A 26,448-nucleotide genomic window follows, 5' to 3' on the forward strand; every position below is an offset into this window, starting at 1 on the left:
CTCTGATTTTGTTTCGCTTTCCCAGGCTCACACTCAGAGTCCAGCCCCTCTGCCAGTAACTTTCCAGGACCGTTACCTAGCAACAATGCATTTCAATAGGACTTCTTATCTACCACAAAAATTTGTGGAATGCAGGCTTCAGCCTTCAAGCTGCAGGCCTCTTCCTCTGGAGCTTTTGTTTTCTTTGAAACGCAGCTCCGTGAACCAGGGAATTAATCTTCCTGCGTTCACACTTTTAGCCCGAAATGCAGCATACCTTGAGCTTTGTTGCTCTGGAAAACACTTCTTCTTTCCACCAGCTGTCTGTGGAGCCTCTGGCATTTCTCAGACGCTTTTCTTCCTCCTTGGAGCAGAGGAGGACAATCCACCAGCCTCTCATGCAGATGTCCGATGAATCGCAACCATCCGAAGGCTGCCACTGTTGGAATTCTGCCTGGGTCAGAGGAATGTGCCACAACGTAGGCACCGGCAGATATTCCTGTCGACCTCCCCGCGTCTCCCAACCTCTGCTGATAAGCAGGCGAGGTCCGGCGATTCTTCTCAGATGTATGAGAGGAACACACCGTTCTCCCTCTCTCCCCTTTGGTGTCCCCAGGGAGGGGAAAGAAGCAGACAGAAAACTATTTACATCATTTATTTCTGCCTCTTACATCAGTACAGAGAATCATGTCTGCACTCAACAACAGCAAGAAGAAAACTCCTCCCAAGTACATCCAGTACGGGTCATATGACACACACACACTGAGCTAACATCCGGTGCTCAGTACAGAATGGACTGCCCCTTTGTTCCCATGGCAACAGTCACAAACATCCTGTCTGGCTTTCCAGCCACAAGCAGCTGGCTGAGCTGCTAGAGCCTTTGCTTGCTGCAGCATTGGTGCTTTATGGTAACACATTTGTGGTACAGAGAGTTACCAGATTTCAGCAGGAAGGTGTGGGGTATGCACTGACTGAAAATGAGGCAGTGTGACTGCTTTAAATCTTTTTGCTGCAGCAAACAGAATCAAATGCAAGATGGCCATGATAGCACCATAAGCACACATCATCATGAATGCACCATAAAAATGATGTCCAGAGGGGCTGGGCCTGATGGGAATTGGAGCCCAAGAAGATCTGGAGGGCCACAGGTCCCATATCCCTGTCTTAGCCTAACCTATCCCATAAAGTTTTTGTGTGGATAAAATGTGGGCCTCCTCTGCACACTTCCCTGTTTTTCTCCAAGGAAGAACAGAATATGGACGGGAGTAATAAATCAAATCCAGCAAACAGTTTGACACCCTCAAGCCACTTACTCTGCAGTTGTCACATCACCCATGAAAAACAATCCGAAGTATGTCCATTGTTGCAGAAATGAGTTCTTCACTTTCACAACCGTCTTTAGGAAGTTGGCCATTTCTTCAAAATGACTCTTTCTTTTATCGATGATCATAGTGTTTTCTTCCAGGTTCATATGAGAGTCTAGGGCATCAATGGGAATCTGACCTCTCTCGGTGCAAATGCATCTGAATTTATTAATGCAGGGTTGTCAAAACGTCAATGCCTTCAAGAAACAGATTCCGAGAGTGTTGACACTGAAGCTGAAAAACTAGTAACTGGCTGCAAAGATACAGCAATATATTCTTGGGATTTCCCTCTATCTCCCAAACTGTGGCTGTGGAAAACTGATCAGACTTGTCATTGTCCACCAGATTCATGCAGCTCTTGTTAATAGTTTCAGTGATCTAAAAATATTTTTGTGGCAGCTGTTATATCTTACATTTTTTTGTCAGAAAAGAGAAAAGAATCTAGTGTGTAAGTAGCATAGTCAAATGAAAAACATATGCCCATAGTTAATAGTATACAAAAAGAGCACTATGTATATCACTGAAAAAACGAATAACATAAGCTTTCACTATTGGCTTAAATTAATACTTTGCAACCATTTCCCCTTAAAAGGTGTGAACTCTGAGGGAGGGGGAATACTGCTGGGAAAGATGCCCTCTCTAATCTTAAAACGTGCGAGAATCTAAACAGTTTATTTATATGCAGCATCTTGTATTGATTACATTACGCTACATACTGTGTGAATCAGTAGCATTCAGATATTATTTCAAGGATTCTGGAGCTTGTAGTGAGTGAACCACCCAAAGATTTGGCTCTCACACTGAGTGTATCTCATACTTATATAATTCCTTACATATCTTGGAAGCCCCACTGAAATATTTTTCAAAGTGGGTCACAGGGGTTCTGAAAGTGATATGTCAAGTTGCCAGAACCGGCTGTTGGAGACAATGACCACATTCACACCATACATTCAAAGCACTTTAAACAATTGTGGTTTCCCCTAAGGAATTCTGGGAGCTGTAGTTTGCTGAGTGTGCTGAAAATTGTTTGGAGACCCCTACATTCCCCTCACACAGCTACAGTTTACAGAGCGATTTAACAATCAGTTCCACAACACAAGGAACTGTAGCTCTGTGTGTTGCATGTGTTCTTTCCTGGTAGCAACTTCTCATGCATTTATGTTTCATTTATTTGATATTTGACCTAACTTGTCATTACAGATGTGGGATGCATTGGGCATGATCCATGAGAGATAAATAGGATAACCTACTTCCCAGGGTATCAGGGACTGGCTGGATAATGAAGAGTGTCGGGAGATGCCAGTCCAAGAACTACCCAGGGGTGACACAGAGGAAGAAGACTTAGACCCAGGGCAGTGGTGATGGAACACTGAGGACAGATCTGAGGAGGGGACCAGCTGGGAGGTGGAAGAAGCTGGAGGCTTGAGTGAACACAGGGAGGTAGAAGAAGGAAGCTGTTCAAGCACTCAGCTAAAGGCCGAGGGTCTCAGTTTGAGCACAGACTCTAACAGAGAGGAGTCATTTGCCTCACTTTCACAGCAGCTGCCAGCCCTTCTAGAGTGAGCTCTCCTCTTCCACTGACACCCAAATGGTGAGCAGCCTTGCACACTGCTGAGCAGTGGATGGGGTCCCTCCTCCTCACCGTAGTTTACATCTGCTTGGGAGGAGTCCAAAGGCAGTAGGCTAGAGAGGGAAGCAGGGGCCAGACACCAGTCCCAGCAACGTCTTCCAACTAGGGCCAGCTAGTCCAATTTCAGCATATGTGTGTAGTTACTCTCACAAACTCCACACTATGCTTTGAACAGCATTTACAATATAAGGTTTTAGAACTGGCAAGGACCTCGAGTGTCATGGAGTCAACCCGCCCCCGCCTCCCGCTGAGTGAGGATCCACAATGCAGCGTGCAACTACAGTATCCATGACAGATGATGTGCAGCTTCTGCTTAAGTATCACCAGCTCACTGTAATGTATGCATCACCTATTAAATATCTGGCATGTGTGACCTTTCAGAGAAATGGCTATGATGCAGGAGGAGTTTGGCTCCAAGAGAGCAGTCTCAGAGTAGTGGCCTGGCTAAAGAAGTGAATTATTACTCCGTGCAGTTCCCAGGCCTCTTCAGAAATACCCTTAACTCAGCTTTTCACGAGTTTCTAAATAAGCAGCAGAAGACAACACACTCGCTGCCTCCCACGGCAGCCTGTTCCACTGTCAACGACACTCCTACTGTTAGGAAGTGTCCTGTAATGTTATCCAAAATCTGCTTCCTTGTAATTTCCACTCAATAGTTCTAGTCCTGCCCTCTGAACAGGATCAGATTAAGACATGCTGAGGCCCTAAACTATGTCAAAGCTTATGAGGTCCCATAGCATTGCACCCCCCCTCACCCCCCCTTGCCAAAAGTGTACTGTTTCAATAGAACAGGCAATGAAAATAGAAAAAAACTGAAGTGTCATATTTACATTTGTACTGGTACACAAGCAACTGGAAACTAACTATTAAAATGCATATCTTGCAGTAAGCTTATTTGCCCATGAAACACATTTAAATAAAAATATATTGATTTCTTAATTAGCATATATGAAAGCTATATTATCGATTTTCCTGCACAGATTTACAAACACAATACAACAAATAATTGTGCAACCATTAAGTGCATTTTTGTCATATCATAATAATGTCTGTTTTCAAATATGTTTTTCCCCATTTCCTTTATTTGCCAATTGTGTAAACACTGGAAACTTAATAAGCTCTTTTATGTGCAGACTCCTCACAATCTGAGGCCCTATGTCCAACTCTTCATGACCCCATGGAGCAGAGCACGCCAGGCACTTAACGCCCTGCCCTAAACTTACCTGTGCATAAACCTGGCACTGCCTCCAAAGCAAAAGAGAACAAGTCTTCTCTATCTTCTGCATTACAGCTCTTCAGATATTTGAAGGCAGCTGCCATGTCTCCTGTTAACCTTCTCTTTTCCAGATTAAATATATACCCAGGCCTTTCAACTGTTCCTTCTAGGACTTGGTTTCCACCCTCACCACCCCAGTTACCTTCCTCTGGATAACTTTCCCGTTTGCCAATATTCTTCTTAAACTCACTTTAATAGCATTCTTGTTTCACCACAAACACCACCGCCATTGTAGGCCACAGCACAGCTAGCCAGTAGTTACTGAGGAAGGGGAAGAAGAAGAAGTAGAGGAGGAAGAGGAGGAGGAGGAGTAATAATTTTTTGTACCCTGTCTATCTGACTGGGCTGCCACTCTGGGCATCTTCCAACATAATATACAGAAACACAACAACAACAACCACACAACACAACACATTAAAAGTGTCCTGATCAACAGTGTGCATTCAGTAAGAAATACATGACACCCAGCATGGGAACGAAATGGTCACAATTTTATTGATTACAGATGTAAGCCAGATTTGGCATAGGCATTTGGTATGTATCCTGAATCAGTCAACCCAATTGCTGGCTAGTATTTCCATCAGTATTTCCATACTGGCGAAAGGGCACACTTACCCCCATTGACACAGAACTAATGGGGAAATCCCACCAAGACACTTTTCAGGGGTGTTCTATGGCCCATCATGTCCTTCTGGGCTTTCAGACAGAACTCTACCTCGGGCCCCTTTACCAGGGTACCCTGAGTTTTATCCACCCACCCCCAGCTTTAGACTATGTATTCAACCCAATGCCTTTTTTCCATCAAAGTTGTGACAATTTCTATGAGGAAGGCAAGCAACTTGAAATAGCCCTTACGCTGAATTATATGAGGTTGGTGACACTGTAAAGATTGTGCCACATGATGATGAATTCGTTTTCTTTCCTGTCCTTCACCATAAGGTCTGAGAGCAGGTTACAAGCATTTTAAAGTCTATATTAAACTGCTTTTAATAAAACAAATAACAGTCATGGGAATAGGATGGGGCCTGCAAACATATATCTTAGGTGTTTCTCTACCCTTGATTATTATACAACTGATTATCTAAAATCTAAAACAGCAGAGCTTGGACGGATGTAATGAGCAAACAACAGAGAGCGCTAAAGAGCAATTGAAGAGGCATTTATCCAAGAAGATGATTAGTAAGTTGAAAATGTGCCCTCCGGTTCCATTGGAAAGAATTGTGTTTGAGGAGATGTGAGGAGTTACTAAAGTGCCCTCTGTGGTGCTATTTCTGAAAGGAGACGTTTGTGCATATAAGTCATTACTTGATGTGGCAGTCATCAAGTGATGAGCATGCATTTATCAACCAAACCCAACTCCAACTGAAAACTATCCTGCACTACTATCTGTCCTGATAAATGTTGTCACCTTGGACTGTTGCTATGTGTCTCTTGTCATCCCTCTTCCTGTTGATTTTTCCTATCCATTCGTCATCAAAGTCAATCCCCCCCAACTCCTCTCTGTCTCCCGCTCTGTCTCCCGCTCTCTCTATAATTGACAATTCATAACCTGTTACAGTTCTGTTTTTACCCACCTGCTATTTTCCCATTCCTTAGTCTACTGTAAACTTCCTGAAGATTGCTTTAGAAAATTATTTTACCATCTGCTCTGCACTGCCTGGTATTTGATATCCTGTTAGGGTTTCCTGAACCATCTTTTGCAGCCCAGTCCTATTTGCATGCACCAAATTGAGCCAAAAGACAATTAGACAGCAGACGGTGTGTGAGTCCCAGTGCCTTCCCACTGAGTTGGGAATGCCACTATGAAGTCTTCCAGGTAACAAATGGGCCCGTGTGTGGTCCCTCTCCATTTTCAGCAGATGCAACTCTCCCATCTCGCGAATTAGCAATTAAAACAAAAGATTTCTTTGGGGGTTCAGTCAAATATGGTTACGTTCTGGAGGCTGCATCCTTCCAAGATCAAAAGATTCTTTGACAATGTGATAATACTTCTCTCTGCTTCACTGCTGAGAAGGGCCTGTTTTTCTTTCCCCCACCCTCTTCTTCTCCTCCTACTTTAAGCTGGGCCAAAATATGCGCTTCCTTCATGGCATCCTTCACTGTTCCCCCAATTTCTTTAATTGTCAAGATGCTGTTCTTTTCACAACATGCATATACTTTGTCTACATAATTCTTAATGTTAACTGTTACGGTATAGGTGTTGAGGCAGTAACACCCGAAATCTAGACCAATCTGAAGGGTCCTTGCCTTCCCATGGAGACTGGCATCAGGCAGCTATGGCTAATGTCATGATCCCAAGTCGTTCCCCATTGGCCAAGCATGTTCTCCGACTGAGCTCTTATTGGTTCGTTTATCTTTTGGGGGGAAGGGGGAGTTAAGCACTTCAGCTTCTGCGTTCTACTTATCTCAGCATATCTGAAATGGGAGTGTGAGAATTATTCTCTGTCATGTAGCAAGAGTGGGATGACCTGCCCTGTGCACCGTCTGGAAAGAGACACAAATGGGCATCAGAGATCATGAAATACAAGATGAGTTATTCAAATAACACCAACAACACAAACCTATGCATGTCAACTCAGAAGTAGGGATGAAGAAGAAATTTGAGTCAGTACGCATTTAAAGCTGAAACTGTCCAATTCGTGCTTTCTGAAACATATGCAAACTTAAACACAGCTATCCTTTGAAATTCACACATCTCTGAATTTTGCAATGTGGCTTTCCAATCAAACACTGTTTAAAAACATGCATATATTATAGGGATGTGTCCGTAAAAATAAAGACATTACTGAAAACAGCACACAAAATGCATTCTATATGGGGAAATTGATTGAAAAATATCTGCACATTAGTTAAAACCCCATATAAAATGTGTTTATTAGAAGAAATTCACACAATAAAATGCTGGTGAATTTTCAGGTATTTTTTAAAAAAATGTAAATTGCTGCAAAATGTGGAGAACTGGATTTATGGTGGCAAAAGGGAGAAACTGGGAGAACAGAAATAGACAATTCCTTCTATCCTTACTCTGAAGTAAGTCCCATTGTAGTCAGTGGGACTTACTTCCAGGTCAGTGTGTAAAGGACTGGAGTCTTAATTACACACTGCCTTTTGTGTTGGGAATGTGAAGGTTTATCAAAATGCCAAGTGGAAAAACCAGACATCAGTGTTCCCACTTTTAGTGAGGACTGAAGGTCAGGTATCATTGCATTGTCTCAGTTTCTCATTGGTCTAAAACAGTGCAGCACAAGTATGGTTGGTGGGCAAAGCGGAAATGGCATTGGACAGCAGCCACCGGTAGGTTTTCTGCACAACAAAGTATGAGCAGAATAGACTAAGCAGTATCAGAAGAAGAAGAAGAGTTTGGATTTGATATCCCGCTTTATCACTACCCAAAGAGGCTAACAATCTCCCCCCCCCCCCACAACAAACACTCTGTGAGGTGAATGGGGCTGAGAGACTTCAAAGAAGTGTGACTGGCCCAAGGTCACCCAGCAGCTGCATGTGGAGGAGCGGAGACGTGAACCTGGTTCACCAGATTACATCAGGATATAGAATTTCAGTAGCAGAGTTCTTAAAGGTGCACCACCATTCCAAATCCATCCAAGTACCAGTTTTTGAGAGAAGGGGCTAGGAATGAAACCTGTTCTTATTGTAGAGCATGGGAGCTGCCTTATACCAGATTATTGGTCCCTCTGGTTCAGGATTGTCTTCTTTGACTGGCAGTGGCTCTCCAGGGACTCTGGAAGAGATCTTCCCCACCACCAGCTACTTGATCCTTTGTGCTGGAGATGCTAAGGTTTGAACCCGGGGCTTTCAGCATTCCATGCCTGTGTTCTACCACTCGGCTATTGCTCCAACCTAGAAAAGGCTAGTTACTGTTTATCACAGTGGCTAGAGAGCAATGGGTTATACTGTTTTGTTCCACACTCAATCCTGGTGAAAACAATAGGCTGCATTCTTCTCCTGATCTGAGATCAGTTTTCTGTTTTCCATTCTCATTTTTCAAGCCTTAAGTTCATTTTACCCCACTTCAACAACAATTTACAATTTTGTTTAAAAGCCTGCATGAAAATATGTGCATATTTTTGTGCTAACCTCCAATATATGTTTCTTTGCATGTCTACTTGCAAGCAATTTCCCCTAATATAATGAATTTCTGTACATTATGTTCACTAACATACAATATATTGCACCGACTTCCCCCAATATGTGCATTTTTGGTTGGATGACTGCATCAAAAAGTGCCGTTTTTGAAGGACAGCTGCATTTTGCTTCACATCTTGGTTTGGAAAATGCAGATTACATAGGTTCACCTTACAGTGCTAATTGAACAAATTTATCTTCTGTCCCTTTTCAGTGTGCAACCTGCCTCAGTACTCTAAACAAAGAGTTATTTAAACTGGATTCATATTTGTTTATTCGTCTTCTCAAAACCTATTTTGCAAAACTATTTTGGAGCTTGACAGTGCTTAATTCTGAGATAGTTAATATGGCAAAGTAACAACTCAATATAATTCTTTGTGTGGTTCCTGCATGTCAGCAGTGAATCAAGCATCATACTCTGATCAGTAACCTGAATGCAGGGGAAGGTATCTTGTGATTGTGGGATATATCTAGCCTCATATTACCAACATGCTTAACTCTAATTAATGCACGATGAGTTAAAACAATAGAGTAAGCTGGACTTCCTGGGTTAGCGCCATCGGCATTGGCGGAGTTCCTCTGACCGAGAGGAACCCGCTCCGTGAAAATTGGGTCTTGCCGCCGCAGCGAAGGCGGAGACCCTCTAAAAATCCCAGGCGGAGGAAGCCTGGGAACGTGGGATTCGGCTGACACCAGGAGCGCCTCCCCTACTCGCAAGGAAACCCTTTTTCGGGGATCCGAAGCAACGTGGGGTGAGTGGCACGGTGTTTTGAATCAACCGCTACTTTTACGGAGTGAAGCCGCACAGCCGTTGCCGGAGAGCGCTGACTTTTTCCTGTGGACAATTGGACTCTAAACAAGTACCCGTGAGTAGAACGGAAAATTGGATTAAGAAACATTTTAATTTGGCACTAAAGCGGGAAGGCTCAAAACAGGAAGTCCGCCTCCCGTTTTTGTAAACAGATTGAAGCAAAAACTTTGTAAGCTAAAGTCTGGAAAGTCGTATATAAAGGTCTAAATTTCCTTCAGTTATCACCACCAAAACCCCTCTTGGAAGCAGGAGAAAAGGGGGGGAATTTTTGACTGTTTAAACCTGCAGGAGAGAGAGTAAAGAAAGATAAATTTCCACCGTCTCAAACCTGGGAACGGGGTGTCAGAGACAGAAATTTATGGGGAAGTTCATCGACTGTGAATGGAACATCTTTTGACAGATAGTAAAAAAAGAGAAACAAATTGACTCCAATGTTGCTTCTTGCATTCAAAAGAAACAAAATATTTGAAAAATGAAAGTAATCTTCTTTTGTTGGTCCTGCTTTCAAAAGATGGATACAAATAGAAATTGTCTCCTCTAGAGGGAGCTTGTTAATTTGTTGCTGGAGTCGACCTGGGGATTTCACAGCTGTAAGATTAGGATCGTGAGACCAGACTCTGACCTTGAATAAAAATGTGTTTAGAAGAAGTTTTGGTGCTTGCTTTTTGTAAGACAAGCGCTTTGCTGGAGCAGATGCATGAGAAGATAGATTTGATGACTGTTGCAGTTAAAAACTTTGGACAAACGGCGAATACCCATTTAGAAACTATTCAGGAACCAGCCCAGGAACTTGGTTTGTAAGGGCAAGCGCAAGTGCAAAAGATAATGGAGGAGGTTGCTATTGAACCTCAAGTAACACAAATGGAGAGATCCGAGGCCTTGCAGGAGCATAAGCCGCTGTTTTTGAAGTTTGAATCTGGGGTGGACCAAGGGGGGTCTGGAGTTGTGAGGGCCCTTAATTTTGGAAGGACTTTGAAACATGCTTTTAAATATTTCCTGGATTACAGTGTTGACTATGGGGAATGGGACTGTGGGGAATGGGCTGATCTGCTGAGGGGAGATGGAGATATTTTTGGATTGGAGTCCTCCCAAGACCTAACCCCCAATGAGAAAGGAAAGAAATTAAGAAAAAGATCAACAAAAACAAAGTGAAGTGCAGGTATAAACAAGAAGAAGATCTGCAGAAGGGACATGGAAAAGACTTAAGAGCCTCGGACATAAGATCACCAGGTTGATGGACTAGATAGAATAGACAAGAAGGACTGACAATACCCGAGACCAGGAAGAAGAGACGTTGGATGAAGATTGGAAGAAAGTTTTTTTAAAAAAAAATTATTTTGAGAATTAGTGTAAAATTAACGAGTATTAGGAAAAATGTTGGAATGAAATTATTTGGCCTTAGTAGAAATGATATAAGGAGTTATGTACAAATAAGTATTAAGTTTTAAGTTTTAAGGTTTTTTTTATGGTAAGATAAGGTTAAATAAATTAAGGTAAATTGAATGACAGAATATAGTGAAAGATGGAAAGGACTTGTTGAGTTAATTAAAAGGTTAGATCGTTAAGATAAATTATATAACAAAAATTGAGAAAGATGGAAAGAATTTTCTGAAACAATTAATTAAATTAGAATACAAAAAGGGAGGTGTGAGGAGGTCGATGAAACAAGTAAATGAAAGATAAAGATATGGAACATTGGATGTGTGTTTTAATGTTATTGGTTTTTTTCTGCTGTATTGTAGTATTGTTTTTTATGCTTTTCTTTTTATGTATTCTAATGTATGTCTTGTCAATTTTTTGTTGTTTTCTTTTTCTCTTTTTCTGTAATTCTTAAACTTTTAATAAATATCATTTAAAAAAAAAAATAGAGTAAGCTGTCCTGCCAGACTTAGCTAGGTCACACACCCATACCTTGGGAGGAAGGGTTACCAACCCTCCATTCACTTTTTCTACCTAGTGAATTCTACCAGTAATGAGGTGTAAACTGGATGCTTTAAGCTTAGAATGCGTGGCTTAAGCAAGCCATCTTTGTGTTTCTATACAAATAATTTAGAAACTATTACCACTTTGAAACTCAGTTAAACTGCCTGTCTTTTCTTGCCACTGTATGGAAAAACATATGAATCTGACCTTTGAAAAGGTTGCAAGTAAACTATTTTTAGCTTACCAAACATGTGGTCTCTTTCTATGCTGAGGGGAGTGGGGAACTTGGGAAGCAACCTAGAAGCAGATATTTTAAAAGCCTACTTTGCTGCATGTTTTGTGATTTTAAATCTTTGGTGTGGCTCTCCCACCTGAGGGCATTTGCTCCAAATTTGGATCTAGGCATGCAGGGAGTTCTCCTTTTATTTTACCTAATGTTTATTTCCTTTTAATCAAAATATAAAAATACTAAAACCAACAATGATCATGCTGAAAACTGCACAAAAACAGCAAAATATCTTAGGGATGCTTCAGGGAGTGGACATGGGAAAATATTCTTAAGCGGAGGAAATTACAAAATCTTAAATGTGCATTATATTTTATAGTTTCTATCCAGTCAATTACAATTTACCTATGAAGTAGGTGAGGTGGATAGTACCTTTCCAAATACTACCCAGGGAGTTTCATGGCTGAACAGGCATTTGATCTTGATCTCCTTCACACTGCACAATATTCTATTCATTGCACCACAAAGAATACCCAAATAAGACACATGCAAAAACGATTTGTCCTACCTTTCATGTAATTACAAAGCAAACCGGTTTGTGTGCATCACCTCCTAAACAAGTCCTTTTAAGAAAAATGTATATTTGTATCATAATGAAGTCTTTGAAAAATATATATCTAAATTTGTTTAACATATAGAGTCTGTAATACAGTGAGTAAAATTCTGGGAGCCAGTCCTGGAGGATCTCACAGTGGTAACAGAAATGAAAATATTTTGACAAGATACTCATATGCAGACATCACCAGTAACTGTTTCAAAGCAAACTTAAAGTCCACTAATCCTTCCATTAGAATTTATCGGCAGCTGCTTTTTTTCCCCGGCAGCCTTGCTTCTTCTGCAGCAAGAAGAAATTCCGAAACTGGGATCAGATCCTAGTGCTCAAATTCCATGACAGTTTAATGCAGGACAAGCCTACATTTTCCATTTCTTATTTTTGAAATATATAGGGTTCCCACCCCTCTCATAGCATGTTTTATTATGCCGTATGTCCCTAGCCTACAAAGCTATCTTAAGTGTCTTTGAACTGACGTTCACATCTTCCTTCTCTGGGTGCTCTCTGATTATAATCATACCTAGGTCCCAGCCACACTATGCATTTAAAGCACACAGCTTAGCCAAAGTATCCTGAGAACTGCAGTTTGTTAAAGGGTGCTTTGAATCGGATCTCTGTGAGGAGTAAACTACAGTTCCCAAGTTTCTTTGAGGAAAGTCGTGTGCTTAAATAGTTTGGTGTGGCTGTGAATTCAGAGTCAACCCCTTGAAACGAATGGAGAAGTAACTGAAATCCACGGATTTCAATGGATCGAAGCATGGCTAATGTTGGGCTATCACTCACTATTCTTAGAACACATTGGATACTGAGGTGGCACTGTGGGTTAAACCACAGAGCCTAGGACTTGCCGATCAGAAGGTCGGTAGTTCGAATCCCCATTATGGGGTGAGCTCCCGTTGTTCGGTCCCTGCTCCTGCCCACCTAGCAGTTATAAAGCACGTCAAAGTGCAAGTAGATAAATAGGTACCACTCCTGCGGGAAGGTAAATGGTGTTTCTGTGCGCTGCTCTGGTTCGCCAGAAGCGGCTTAGTCATGCTGGCCACATGACCCGGAAGCTGTACACCAGCTCCCTCAGCCAGTAAAGCAAGATGAGCGCCGCAACCCCAGAGTCGGCCACGGCTGGACCTAATGGTCAGGGGTCCCTTTACCTTTTTATACCTTATATATATGTGACACATGAGACCCACACAAACGCACAGTGAGAACTTGCTGTAGCCACCACAAAGCCCTCGGCAGAACGGCAGCGCCATTTATTCTCAGTCTACATTTTCCACTCTCTTCCTTTAATCCCGAAATGTCTGTATTTCCTCTAACTCTCTTTCCTCAAAAAAAAACCCCTGAATAATAAACCACGCTGGAAAGCAGTGATGTTGCTAAGGCTTAGCATTTGGGGTGGCAGATGGGGTGATAAGCACAACGTTTGTGGGGGTGGAGGGTAATGGTCCCTATCACTCTGTACCCACTAAGTGTATTTTTAGCATTAAAATAATCATGCAGCAATTGGGTGGAAATGAGAGCCGTGTTTTATTATCTGGAAATTACACCCTTCGTGGAAATAACAATATTGAGAAACCGATCATATGCAAAATTAAGACTAGAGCTCAGTTATGATGGCGGCGTTATATTTTCCTTGGGAGTAGCCCTCCTGCTATACAGAGTGCATCTGTTTGGCAAAGGTTGAAAGTTAAGTATGGGATATTAGGTGTGGAGGCAGTGAAAATAATGCCTATGGGGATATGTCAGAGGAAGAGCAAAATGGGAGGTGGTTGTGCTTTTGGATCACTCTGTCATCATACTGTGTGTCCAAAGTCTCTCTATGTGAGCTTCATTCGCTTCATATGACAGCTGAACCCAGTTGATAAACCGGTATAAAACACAACTGGATGTTGCCCCTTCATAAATACAGCTTCTATACTCAGTAGCATTTTGAATCAAGTCACATACCTAGAACATCAGAAGATTCCAGACAGAACCCAGTACAAGTCACAGAGCAACAGAACACACAAAGTGAATCCTTTCTTTGCTAAATGTTCAGCTATTTGGTAAAATAGTTTGCTAAAATATATAAAATAATTTGCTAAAATATCAACTATTCCTCCCCCCCAGCTCTTTTGCTGTGTGTACCTTTTGTACCTACCTGTGATTACATTGTCTCTTCATTATATCTGACCTATGAGAGCTGAACATTCCCGCAGAGCTTGTTCTAAAATATTTTCAACAGAGAGAGAGAGAGAATAGGATTCAGCGTTTGGTATTATACTGCTGTCCAGTGTGATTGCTTTGCCCTTCAGAACGCAAGAAATTTAAGTAATTAAATGTGGTAGACATTTGAATCAAAAAAGCAAAGCATACATGAAGAATATTAATTAAAATAAAATAAAATAATAGCCAAGTCCCTCTAGACTCCTCAGTAACATATTCTCCTTGATCTGGGATTAGAGCCTCTTCAATTCATTCCTACGCAGAATTAGGCGTGCAAAACCAATTGATTTCAAAGGGTTAGGCACACTTAAACCGGCATTGGATTGGGCTGCTTTTTAAAGTTCTTTATTTGAGAGCTCTTTTCATAGGGTGCCAAGAAGCTAACAAATTTATATTGTTTGTACCTTACTCCTCTTTTAATTCAGCATAATATGGTGTGTGCTTCTGTAGGGAGGTCGGAAAGCTCTTCTCCCTTCTTAACATGATAATATTGTGCCTAACATTTCGAGCAGGAAATATGTCTTTGTGCCTTACACCACACATTATGCGCAGAGCACAATGTGCAAAACTGCTAATAATCACATATAATCATTACTTCTGAATCTTGATTCCCAATCTTTTCCTTTGACGTCGGTGACTATTGTCCACATTAAAATTGACACACCCTTATAGGTAAAAATAAAATCCTTGTTTAATAAGGGATGGACAAAAATCTGGACGAAAGGGACGAAAGGGATGGACGAAAATGCAAGCACACACATACACACACAAATATAGAAGCAGATTTGTTTTGACAGCCTATTATGCCACAAAAATCATTATGAGCGTAAGCTACAGCTCAGCGCATCAGCTTAGAGACTGTAAATCCCCAGACCATAGTTAAATACATTTGCAGTAAGCCGTGAAAAGCTGAACAAAACCCAGTTGGTTCTTAGCAGCTCAACACAGCAATTTACTTTTGAAAGAAAAAAAAGGGGGGGGAGAAAACCACCCCTAAAACAACATTTTAAACTTTTTGCAAAACAGAAATTTTCTTTGCATATACTGTTAAGTGACCACACTTTTATTTTGCAATGAGAGATCAGATCTGGCGCTACATATTTTGGCAGCTCCTCATACGAAACTGAACAAACAGTTTCTTAAGTGATGCTTGGAAGACAAATCTGGAAAAGATTCAGATCTATTTAAATGGATGCATACTTGCTGTCATTTTGGGAATTGTTAAATATGATATTTTATTTCTGTGATCATTCTGAGGGTGGAAAATGGAAAGAAATAAATGAAAAATGCATACAGAAGATCAAGAGATAGCCAAGGCTGTTATAGTTCATTTATTATTTTATTTAAATAAAATATGATTTTTCCATTTTAAATGGTCAAGGTGGCTTGTATATGCTATGAAACAAATAAGTAGGTTCCTGTGTTCCTCACTGAGTTTACCTGAGCAACTGTGCTATGTAACAGTTAGTCACCAAGCCTGATGCAATTCCCTTGAGTACATACTAAGACTTTTCATCCAAAAGTCTCATCCATACAACTTATCTTTAGATGACACCTTGACCCAAGGCTGGTTTCTGGACAGCTTCATTTGGACAAATACCATAGTACAGTGTTATCAAGAAGTAGTATCCAATGTGAACAAATGCATGAGCACATTGGCTCCCATCACTGATGGATAGCTTTGGATGTGCAATGCTGTTTCCATACATAAAAAGGATCACTGGATCCAGATGACAATGTTATAATGGAAATACCCTAGGAAACAGCCTGTGTGGCTCTCCTATCCTGCATGGACTCCCATCAGTCCCAGCCATGTCAGGGATGATGGGCATTGCAGTGCCACAACAACCAGAGGGCTGAAAGTCCCCTGTCCCAGCCTTTAGCATGTTTAAACAGGGGGAAGTCCCACTGAATTCAATCCTATTAATTTTCTGCTAAGCACGCTTGAGATTGCAGCTGTAATGTTACGGCGGGTCCTGCAGCCTCATTTGTTCTGTTGCTGTCACTGATGGAGTTGCCCAGTGGTTGCCTACAGCAGCCTTCCTGAAACTGGTTGCCCCCCATACGTTTTAGACTACATCTAATTTGCTGACCAGCCTGGCCAATGGCCAGCAAAGATGGGAACTGTAGTCCCAAACATCTGGAAGGTGGCAGGTTGAGAAATGCTGGCCTGCAGCTCCCACGCTCACCGAAAGGATGAATGCATTTCTGAAAGCATTTCAGAAATGCTTTCTTAGAAACTCTTGCTGGAGCATCATCCATCACAATATGCGGATGACAACCCCATCACCACTTTCTGCTGAGCAAGTACCTTCGAGTGACATAAAACACCATCAGGCCGAGGGATCATTCTACGTTCCTTTTGTTCTTCGTGGCCTTCATTTCGTACCAGCGTCATGTATAAAATGTCTCCACAATGGCACCTTTCTTGACCATTCCATCCACTTCAGGTGAGAAGCTTCTTCATCAGAAAGTGGGAACGAAGGAAAGATGGAAAATTTCCATTGTCTCCTAAAATGTGTTGTCTATTGGCAAAGCCAACACAAAAGAAAGACGAATTCGCTCTGTAATGCAGCAACAGCTTCTAATTCAGCATGAGGTCTTCCTAGACAAGGAGGTTTCATTGTGCTGGCATTTGGTCATGCTAGCCAAAGCAGCCAACTGGCTCTGGCTTCAGTATTTTGACACATCGTATGAAATTTATCTTTACAATAGATTCCGCATTTTCAGTGGTGTAAAAAAAAAAAAAAAAAGCGGGGGGGGGGAAGGAAGGAGCCTTTGGCATTTCAAAAAAGAAGAAGTTTTTTAAAAATAATAATAATAAAAATCTTGCTCTCCTGGCTGTAAAGAAAATCTTGGCATCATGGCTACAGTTTGTGTCCCAAAGGCCCAGCAACAAGCCGGCAAATTAAAGCATCTCCAAAATCGTGAGTTTTTTTAAAATAAAAATAAAAACCCTCAGTATTTTAAACCAGTGTTATGCATTTGGAGATGTGATTTTTCAGTATCTGGGACCTAGGAAGCTGCCTTGCATTGAGACCATTCATCCTCCCATCTCAGTATCATCTATCCTGACCGGCAAAAATCTTTTCTGGCCCTACCTAGAGACTAAACTTGGGATCTTTTGTATGCACGATAGATGCTCTCCCTTCCATAAGCTATGGTCCTTTGTCCAAACGACCTTGCGAGATAATCAAAAGCTTAGGATGAACAGCAGGTTGAAAGCTATGCAGGTTTGTGGCCACCACCACATCTTAATGGCAACCAATTTCATAGTTAAACTATGATGGCCAATGTGATACCTGCAGGTGCATATGGACCTAGAGAGACCTTCCCTGGTACCCACTGGCCCCTCTCCCTGCTCAAATTAGGGTTGAAGTGTGTGGTGCCCATGACAGATTCTCGAGATTGCCAATGTGTTCACAGGCCCAAAAAGTTTGGCAGTCCCTGAACTACATATGCACTATTATAAAGATGTGTTCTCTCTTGTCTCTGTGTTGCTGCAGCTGTGCACATTTACAATGGGTCTACTGTAAAGTAGTATACTCATGATGTTTGAGAACAGACCAGAAGAGAAGACAGGGCCACAATAATTTATAAACCTACATATTTTTAAAATGTCCTGCAGTGCAGGTGAAAGCGGGAAGGGCAGATTGTGCTGCTAAGCATGTCTCAGAAGGCAGGACTTTATCTCCTTCCGCGGAGCCTGTAAGACAGAGCTATTCCACTTGGCCTTGAATTTGAATTAGCCTGATCCTCTATTCCCTTTCCCCTTTCCTCTTCTATAAAGAAACCCTTTCTGGGACCCCACATTTAACTTCATCCCTGGTCTCCTTGCTGGCCCTGGTAGGACCAACTTGGCCAGTTAGCCCTGGTGATCATTTGATGTCTACTGACTGGGTTTTTTGTTTGTTTGTTTGTGTCCCCCCCCCCCCAAATGACCCCTGAATTTTTGAATTTTATTGATATTGCTGCTGTATTTTATGTTGTATTTTATGCTGTTTTATGCTGTTTTTAAGTTGCATTTTAATCAATGTTTTATATTTGCTGTTAGCTGCCCTGAACCCGGTTTTTAAACCAGGAAGGGCGGGGTATAAATAAAAATTTATTATTTATTATAGAGCACCATTCTGAACTGAAAGTCCCTGGGCACCCAGAGACAATTTCTAGGGAAACCACCATTCACCTTAATATTGGCAAGTCCACTGCAGTCTCTATTTAATAGGTTATTGTATTTTAGTGTTTTGTTGGAAGCCACCCAGAGTGGCTGGGGAAACCCAGACAGATGGGCGGGGTATAAATAAATTATTATTATTATTATTATTATTATTATTATTATTATTATCCCAAGTTACAGCTAACTTTCCAGCACTGACCTGGAGTAGACCTGTTCCCATAAATAGGGACCGTGTTGTTTCCTTTATGTGAGTCCCCACATTGTGCTAGGGGAGGGAGTCAGAGAAAAGAATGCCTTGCTTTTCTCCCCTTTTCCCTGTTCACTGCTGGTGTCTTCTGCTCTTTTAAAGTATTGTTGTTTTATTTTTCTGATTCCACTCCTTTTATGGATGTTGGTGTATGTGTAAATCCTCTTGTGCTCAGGTCCTACCTGCTAGCTTTCCTTAGGCTTCTGGTTGGAGAGAATTGAGTGAAGGCTTTTAATGGATAGTTAAGCAACCGTTTAAGGTTCGGCAGGGTGTTCTCTGGCATTTTAACTTTACAAAATCATAACGTTGCAAACTGAACTAACCAAACCAAGGTCATTAAGATTTGCACACAAAAATGGAAAAATAATAATAATTGGCCAACATTCTCTGATTTGTAAATTGGAATGCAGATATCTGGATATGAATTCACATGGTGAGAATGAACTGTTTAGCTCAAAAATTATCATGCGCTTTAGACATGTTTTGATTGTGACATGTGTAGAAACTCTCAGCTGTTTATCATCATCATCATTATTATCATCATTACCATTCTACAAAATGGATATGCCATTGATCGTAAGAATGAAGAAGCTCAAAGTGGCTTACAAATACTAAATGCCCTTATTATCTTTTTACCTTTTTAATTCATAAAAGTGTTTCTATACCACCGTATACAGACTATAAAATGTTATTTAAAAATAAAATAAATAAATAATATAGATAGGCAGGTGACTGACAAATCAAAAATTAAACAACTACATAGGTTTGCACCAAAAAGTCTTTAAGAGATGTCTGAAAGTAAATAATAGCAGCAATAATAATAATAATAATAATAATAATAATAATAATAACATTATTGTATACCACCCTATACCTGCAGGTCTCAGGGCAGTTCCCAAGATAAAATTACAATATAAAAACACAAAATATATAATAAAAATAAAACAAGAACAACTAAATAAACGAGAGGGATTTTGAAAAATGTTTTTAAATACCACATGGAGTTCAGTGTGGACTATGGAAAAGGGGCTGATCTATCGAGAAGGGATAAAAATACTGTCAAGCTGGAGTCTCCACGTGTGAAAGGTGCAGAAGACAAAGTAAAGTACGGGTATAAATATGAAGAAGATCTGCGGAAGGGACATGGAAGAGACTTAAGGGCCTCGGACATAAGGTTACCAGGTTAATGAACTAGATGGATAGAATAGAAAGGACTGACAAAACCCATGACCAGGAGGAAGAGACGTTGGATGAAGATTGGAGAAAGTTTCAAAAATTCTATTTAGGAATGTTTTCTAAAATTAATAAGTATTAAAAAAGATGTTGGAACGAATTTATTTGGCTTTAGCAGAAATGTTAAAAAGAACTATGCAAGAATATGTCATGGTTATGAGAAATTGGTATAGATAAGACTCAAGCTTTAAGTTTTAGGGTTTTTTATAGTAAGATAAGGTTAAAATAGATTAAGGTAATTTAATGACAGAATATTATGAAAAATGGGAAGGATTTGCTGTGATAATCAATAACCAGAATACAAAAAAGGGAGGTGTGAGGAGGTCCATGAAACAAGTTAATGAAAGATAAAGATTTGGGAATATTGGATTTGTTTTTAAATTTTCTGTTTATTTTTGCTTTTTGATTTTGATGTATTTGTGTGATTTGTTTTTCTCTTTGATTTTTGTTTTTATTGACTTGTATTGTTTAATTTCTCTTTTTGTCTACTTTTTTCTTGGTTTCTTTGTAATTTTAAAATCTTCAATAAATATTATTTAAAAAAAAGAGAGAGAGAGAGTGCCTGCCAAATCTCTGCTGGAAGAGTGTTCCGTGGCAGGGACCAATGCGTGACACTCAATGCTCGACTTCTTGAGGCCAGGCAGCCAGAATTCTGTAGCATGGGGGGCCTACTAATAGTTTTCCTCCAGGTCAAGCATGCTCTCCAACAAAAACTTGTTACACTGCAATCTTTTATATGTCTCCTTAGAAGAAAACCTGATTGAATTCAATGGGATTGAATCCCAGGTAGGGAAAGATGCATCTAGCCATATCCATTTTGTTTCTCATTTTTCCAGTATTAACTTCCACCCTCCAGATTTCAACATCAGTTTGTGATATTTTTTTTTTCCATTTTTAAGTCCTTGTGAAAATTCACCAGCATTTCAGTGCTAATTTCTCCTAATATTCACACCTTTGCATGCAATTTTTCCAAATGCACCCATTTTTGCAAAGATATTTCCCGGTCTGCATCTGTATTGGAAGTGTTTTTAGATATTTAATTGTTCTATCTTCTGTGTTTTGGCTGCCCCTGGGCCCCTTCAGAAGGAAGGGCAGGATATAAATTTAAAAGATACATGTCACTAGTGATACATGTCACTAGTATCCATCTTATGCACACTTTGCCCCTGTATATGCATTTTTATGCACATTGCTGTACTTGTCTGGAGAACTGCACAGTAAAATTCAGAGACATGCACATTTTGATGGGAGGCTGTCTTTCCATGTGTGTATTGTTTCAGAAGTGCAAATTAGGTGGGTTCGCCTTTAAATGCAAACTGAATTGACTTTCTCCTCCTTCCCTACTCCCAAGCAACTATGTACAGGAGGGACGGCTAACCAACAGCCCATGGACCAGATCTGCTCCCTGCCCAAAGGTTTTTGCACACCCAACCCCAAGAATTTGACATTTCTTATTTAAAAATAATTATTTTACTGGGTGGGGGAAACTGTTCTTCTGATGTATCCCAGGCCACAGTGAGACCCCACAGCTAATTCTCCACTGGCCCAAGTAGGACTAATTCAACCAGTTAGCCCTGGCGACTATCTAATGCTTATTAGATGGATTTCCCCCAAACTGATTTCTGAACTTTGGATTTTATTGTTATTCATGTTTTTATACTGTATTTTATGCTGCTTAAGTGTTTTAAATTTGTTGTTAGCCACCCTGAGCCTGGTTTTCTGAACCGGGAAGGGCAGGGTATAAATAAATAATAATAATAATTATTATTATTATTATTATTGCTGCTATCATTCTGTGAAGGTCCCACAAGCCTTCCAAAAATTGGTCCCGTCCCCCCCTTGACTCACCTTGCCACAGCATCTCTTCTCTCCCTGGTGCAGCAACACTGCAAGAAGATCTTGGGGCTCAGGAGATAGGAAGGAGAGCCCCACGGAGGATTGCAGCCTTGGACGCCAAACAAAATCCTGCTGCACGCTAGTTTTCAAATGCAGTCGAACCTTAACTTTCAAGCCTGTACAAAAGTAACATGAGATGTTGCTGATCAAATACCAGATATCTTTCTTCATGCAAGCTCTCTCAACATTGCAGAGACAGGCACTCTCTCCCCACCAAGCCTCCTCCATTGGTTTTTGATTTTAGGATGTTAAAAGATTTCCTTTTTTAGGCAATTCAGTGGAAACAGCAACAAGGCAGTACAAAAAAGAAGCAGGCTGTCTTCAAAAGGCAGGTGTCTATCGGTTATTGAAACTTGGATGCTGAGCACACAAAATGGGCAACATGTTGAATATGCAGAGAATATCTGGGGAACATTTCTCATCCGAATTCGGATAGGAGAATTCTGAGGAGAATCTTCCAGAAGCAAATTCTCCTCTCATGTACAAGGCAAGTTCTGGTTTACTTAGGCAAACTGGGGTCGGGGGAACCCAGTCCTTATTGTTTCAGAAGCAAACACAGGAGTACTTTTAAAAGGGGACAGATCCACACCCTATATAAATAGCCACAGCCAATGCACATTTAGAGCACATAGCTTCACCTAAAGGATCCTGGGAAATGTAGTTTCCCCTTGCAGCACTACAATTTCCAGTGTCCTGAACAAAGCACAGTTCCCATAATTCTTTGGGAGACATCATGTGCTTTAAATGTATGGTGTATGCACTCTAAATTTACAGTGTGGCTCCTCCCTAAAAGTATCTCTACCTAAGTCTTGGTGGCCAAAAGCCTTGTGTAGATGATCCATCTCAACTGTCAACTATGAGGAATGGTGGGATTTTCCTCCCCCCCCCCCTTTTTAATAAGAACTGTTACTTTTTATGAAGGATGGAGACATCCATAAAAAAGACAACAGCACTTTGCAAAACAGTTCATTTAGGAAACAATCACATGACCTTTTTCCTTGACTTTAAGCTAGCAATAAAACTGGCTGAGCCAACCAGCCCTAATGAGGGAGAGAAAGAGAAAACATCGGCTCCTTCACTTTCCCTCCATCTAATTATAAATATCATTGTCAACTGACTCCAGGATCAGCTGAATCCTAATTGACCTCCAACACTGTACAGTGAAAAGATAGTCAGAACTGCCAAACTCAATATAAGGAAGATAAATAAACTGTAATTAGTGACTTAACTCCTAGATCCCCAATTTGTGTTTCTCAAGTGTGGCTTGCAATTGCAACATCTTGCTTAAAAGTTTATTTTTCAGGCAGATCTTATAAATTAGTCCCTTCTGACTTTATAAAGTGAGCAGCTAGCCACACATCATCATCATCTAAGATATGAAATAATGACAAATATTAGGCAGGCAATTCCAAGAGAGGAGATCCTAAAAGGAACAGTTTGGTGGTGGTGGTGATTACATTATATTGCCACACAGAAAAAGATATCCAAGTGACTTACAAAATGTATAAGATCATAAAGCATAAATAAGAGTATGTGTAAAGTAGCATCACTTTACATATTCTGATTCTGATTATCTTGAGGGATTTTTTGGTCAGATATGGAATCTCGACATAGGCACATAAGGTTTTACATACAATTTTTGTATATGTAGAGTTTTGTTTTGATTTTAAAATGTGGAAAGAAATATATCTCTGTGTGTAAATTGGATAGTTATTGCGGAGCCCAGTTCTTGGCAAATTGAATTCAATTGGGATCATTGTGTTCTCAAAATATTCTCAACCCAAAATACTAACCCCTTGCAGTTACAAGGGCATCTGGCCTGGTTAGACCTCTAAGCTCTTTCCCTTTACACTTTTTAAAAGACACTTGAGTTCTGGTGGAGAGCAGAATTACTCCATCAAAATATTTCAGGGAGGAATCAAGTAGTTACACAAGAACAGAGGTGGCCAGTATGTTACCCTCCCAGATGGACTACAATGCCTAGCATCCCTGCCCACTGGCCATGTTGGCTGGGGCTAATGAGAGTTGCACTCCAGCAACATCTGCAGAGTCCCAAGTGTTGGCTGACCCCTGTACTAGGTCTTGTTATTTCATAATACGGATAGGGGAATCTGAAGACTGAATCCTTCCCCTGGTAAAAAACTCCCAGGTCCAGCACTTCTCAAGTGGACACCATTGTCAATCTAAGAGAACAAGGGAGAAGTTCATGATGAGCTCCAGCGCCTCTCTTTCTAGAAGAATAGAACTGACTATATGTCCCTTATTACTGTCTTCATACCATGCCTTTCGCTGCTGCACATTATTGGCTGGCTGGCTGCCATTGGCAGGGATGGGTAGAACAGGGGAAACAAAGGAAGGTCACTGTCAAAGTGTCAATATTTTGTAGGACAGAGTTAAGTGTGTACTGGAAATGTAGGTCTGTGCAGTTAATGTGTATGAAAGCAGTCCATTTCCCTAGTTCAATGAATCCACTTTGGGGCGGGTGAGGGGAGCGGGACACACCAGATTTTTTGCAGCCTGGAACGTGTCAAGGAACTGCACTGAAAAGTGTGGAATGAACAAAGGATTGAAGGGAAGGCATATAATTACTGCAGGAGCATGTCAGAATGCCTGCTCGTTGTCGTACAAGAGCCTCACAAACAAATCAGAACAAATGCTCAATAAAGACTGGTTGTAGTCTAACCTATGCATAAGCTTTGAGCAAGCAACTCAGGGTAAATGCTTAATAGACCAGTCATGCAGAGGAGCCATAAGAATGCCTAAATATTACAGGAAGAGGAGGCAGATGGGGGTGTTATTTTTTTATTTTTATTTTTTTGCAGAAGCTCTATGTCCACCATGTCTAATCCTGGCCTCCAGAAGAAGGGATATAAACCTAGTCTCTTCATGAAATGCTCATATTCTACCTGCAAAGAATTCCTGTCAAAGGAACTTTGCATCCTCATATTTGCATTTGTATGAAACAGTTTGGTTCCAAGATGCCATTCCACTTTATTTTTCTGAACACGTAATTTGGCACAAGTAGTAAGACTTAGAAAAGCCTGAGAGGCACTCTTATATTGTAATTGTATAACGTCTGCCCAGATGTAAGTCCCGTGGAGTTCAGTGGGGCTAGGGCCCAGGTAATTTGGTATGTAGTCACCTGGAAGTAAATCCTGTTTGAACACAACTGTGTAAACATGTACAGGATTGTGCCGAAAAATCCTTGCTTCTCAATGCTCCTCGTAACGTGAAAATGCATATCTGAAGTGTGCGTTTCTGGTATTTGCTGTTAGTACATTTAAGGGTGTCATACCACCCAAAAGTGAAAATGGAAATTGCATGGAAGGACGCCCTATAGGGCAGGATTCACTTAACAGCCACACCAGCAGAAGTCCTGCACAAGGACTTCCACTTGCACAACAGGGCTTCCTCCCTTCTCTTTGACCCCCTGTGCCCCAATACTGGCTCTGGGGGAGTTGGGAGGACCCCCAGAACAGTGCACAGGGGAGAAGGGGGAGTATTCCATCTGGCAAGCTGGAATCCTAGTGCAGACGGAATGATTGGAAGAATGCAACGTTGAGCTCTACCCGTTGATTTTGGTATGGCGTGTGCATGTTGCCAGCCACTTTCAACAGCCTGAGCTACTATGCAAATATTTATATAGAACCCATAAGCACTGATCTGACAGATTAACAGACGTCTACTTATAAAAGTATTTCTATACTGCCTTCTCACCAAATATCAGGGTGGTGTGCAGCAACACGAAAACAGGCACATTATATAGATATATATCTAAAAGAAAGTCAAAAAGTGAAAAATCATTAATGACTGGGACTATAGGGTTGAAAGAGGAAATCACCCCAGTGACAGGCTAAATGACATTGGACTCTATGTGACATGGTTGTAACATATCTGTGAACACTAGTAAACACACCAAGGCAAAATCTGAAAATTAGAGAGAGGGAAATAACATGTCTCTAGAATATAATCAGTTCAGAAGATCACAGCTTTCTCATAGAAACAAAGTCACACATTTTAACCATACTGCCTTTTTTAAAAGAAAAGGAAAGGAAAGACAAACACAAACAGGCAGGCTGAAATAAAAGGGCTGGCTTGCTTTGTTCTGCAAAGACACTGGTTTCTGACATTAATTTTGATCTGTGCTGCAGGGAATTTGCTCTCCGTTTTTATACACTTTGCAAAAGCACCCCTCTTCCCCTTTGCTGGACCATTAATTCCAAAGGGAAAAGCCACCATCACCTTTTCTTTCTAGCTCAAAATCTTTCTCAGCCCTTCCTTGCCTTGCATTGTGACAATGTCTTCTTGGGCAGAAATGGATATGCGGAAACGGAACGTAGCACCCAAATGCTCAAAAAATACGGCAGAAACAGAATTTGCTATTGTTTGCCATGCCATTGTTCTGTTGGGTGTGTAAATCCACTGCTGGAGTCAAGTCCATATCCAAGTGGGTTTATACACACACACACATACACACATTTTTAATCTCTAAGCGAGATGTTTCTTTTCACTAAGGTTACTTTGTAAAGAGGTGATTTGGTTCCTCACAATCAGGAAAAGAAAGCAGAATAGAAGCCTCGACAGCTCAAAAGAAAATCATTCCGGGCATGTGAGGTTTCTCCTTCCTTCTCCCCCCCCCCAAACTCCTTTCTTTTTCTTTTTCTTTTTTTTTTGCTGTAAGACACTGTGATGTTTTAAGCGTATACCTAGTGCTTTCTTACACATGCT

General features: G+C 40.9%; 1 long non-coding RNA gene across 1 annotated transcript; it reads right to left on the bottom strand.

Moving 5' to 3' along the window:
* Nucleotides 1-898: 898 nt before the first annotated feature.
* On the bottom strand, nucleotides 899-25,496 carry LOC308479518. The gene is made up of 4 exons (XR_013987717.1): nucleotides 25,438-25,496; nucleotides 21,673-21,836; nucleotides 14,103-14,168; nucleotides 899-1,540 (listed from the first exon to the last, which is right to left on the bottom strand). It is a non-coding gene; the product is annotated as an uncharacterized lncRNA (long non-coding RNA).
* Nucleotides 25,497-26,448: the final 952 nt, after the last annotated feature.

Source organism: Podarcis pityusensis, assembly GCF_964106645.2.
Source record: "Podarcis pityusensis genome assembly, chromosome: 1".
In the NCBI taxonomy this organism is placed as follows: Eukaryota; Metazoa; Chordata; class Lepidosauria; order Squamata; family Lacertidae; genus Podarcis; species Podarcis pityusensis.